A 1,840-nucleotide genomic window follows, 5' to 3' on the forward strand; every position below is an offset into this window, starting at 1 on the left:
CACAAAGTGTAACCTCGAAATAAGACTTTGAACTAGGACAAACTAACTCAAAATTAACATAACTTCCCTTTATTTTCAAGAGCAGAAATAAAAAGATCCATTATGAGATGGAAGTGCTTTTCCATATCTATCTAAGCTTCTAGCAGAAAAGGATTTCTTATCTTCAGAATGTAATTTCTCATTCAACTAAGCTAATTCCACAACAAGCTAAATTTTGACGTAATAGACACGGAGTTGAATAAAACTTAATTTCACACACAAAAGAAAGAACTTATGTATTGCTTTCCTTGCCATTAGAAAGAACCATCTGTTGAATAGAAAATGGAACTGATATCAATTTCTAGTTTTTGTCACCCTGTAATTAATTTTGATCTCCAGCATCGAAAAGTAAGTAAACAAGCAGTAATACACTTGACAAAGCATAAGAAAGATATTTTCAAGGAACTGAATAAACCTCTTTGTTCTGCAGCCATTATCTCCACTATAAGGAATTCTCTTTAGCTTATACTTTTCATATATAAACCATTCATCTCGGGCATCTTTTCCCTTTATAGAAGCACATATCTCTTTTGAAAATCCAGCTCGGAACATGACACAGCAGTGTCAAGACTTGGCCTTCATTTTACCAGCTGGTTTTCAATAAGAAATTTCAAGATTTCATTCCTTTGCATGATCCTCTTCTCTAAGTTAAGCTTTAAAAGTAGTGCATGAGAAGCCAGATAATTAGGTTCATACTCCAGTTCATTCATGAAAAACTTCAATGTAGTCCTTATCTTAGCCTCTGATGAAGTCAAACAGTAAGGAAGTTTTTGCATTATGAGGCAAGTATCAGAATGAGACCATCCAAAACTCTGATAAATATGTAATTTCCTTTTAATTTCAATTCATCAAGTGATATAAATATATGAAAATTATTTTGAAGTCAATATACTGCTTTCTCAATCCACTCAGGAGTATTGAGCAAAAACCTAGGACGCCTGTAAAAAGCCTTGAGAATATCAGCCATTGAAAACACAAAAATTTGCAACAATGATATATTTGGTGGCATAACTTTAGGAAGATAACTACAAAGCAACCTAGGCTCTTTAATAAGACTTGTAGTCAGGAGGTCATAAATGGGCAATAAATCCTTTAGATAAACAAGATTAGGCTCAACAAAACAGTATGTAAACCTGTTTTCAAAAAATTGCTTCTTGTCATAAACGTAGCAAGTTGAAATCCAGATAAGCCAAGTTGTTTTAAAATCTTAATTTTGGGTTTGAGGTTTTCATAAACACGGCAAAACAACAATTGAGGAGAAGAAGAAACAAGGGTTTTGATCTCTGATTTATTCATACCCAGTTCATCAAGGAGATGAAGTAACAAATGCGGGTCATAGTGTCTGTATCTCGAATGATTTACTTTTCTGTTGTGGAATTGGCTAATTTTATTGAGAAGTTGAGTGAATTTACCAGGAACTCCATCAATACATCCACCGGTGATGCTGTGTCACGACCCAAAACCGAGCCGCGACTGGCACCCACACTTATCCTCCTATGTGAGCGAACCAACCAATCTAAATCCTAACATTTCAATTTAATATCAACAGAAAGTAATGCGGAAGACATAAACTCATTAATAAAAACCAATTCAATAACTTCTAAAATTCAACATCTATTATTCCCCAAAATCTGGAAGTCATCACCACAAGAACATCTATGACCAAATTACTAAACTAAGAGTATTCTAAGAAGCTAAAATAAACAAAAGCTAGTCCATGCCGGAACTTCAAGGCATCAAGACATGAGGAAGAAGATCCAGTCCAAGCTAGAAGCATTAGCTCACCCTGAAATCCGGTGTA

The 1,840-nt window shown here is 34.5% G+C and overlaps 1 pseudogene; it reads right to left on the reverse strand.

The window, feature by feature from the left end:
• Positions 1 to 497: 497 nt before the first annotated feature.
• LOC107001097 overlaps positions 498 to 1,840 on the reverse strand; it is a 20,156-nt pseudogene continuing 18,813 nt past the window's right edge.

Source organism: Solanum pennellii, chromosome 10 (genome assembly GCF_001406875.1).
Source record: "Solanum pennellii chromosome 10, SPENNV200".
In the NCBI taxonomy this organism is placed as follows: domain Eukaryota; kingdom Viridiplantae; phylum Streptophyta; class Magnoliopsida; order Solanales; family Solanaceae; genus Solanum; species Solanum pennellii.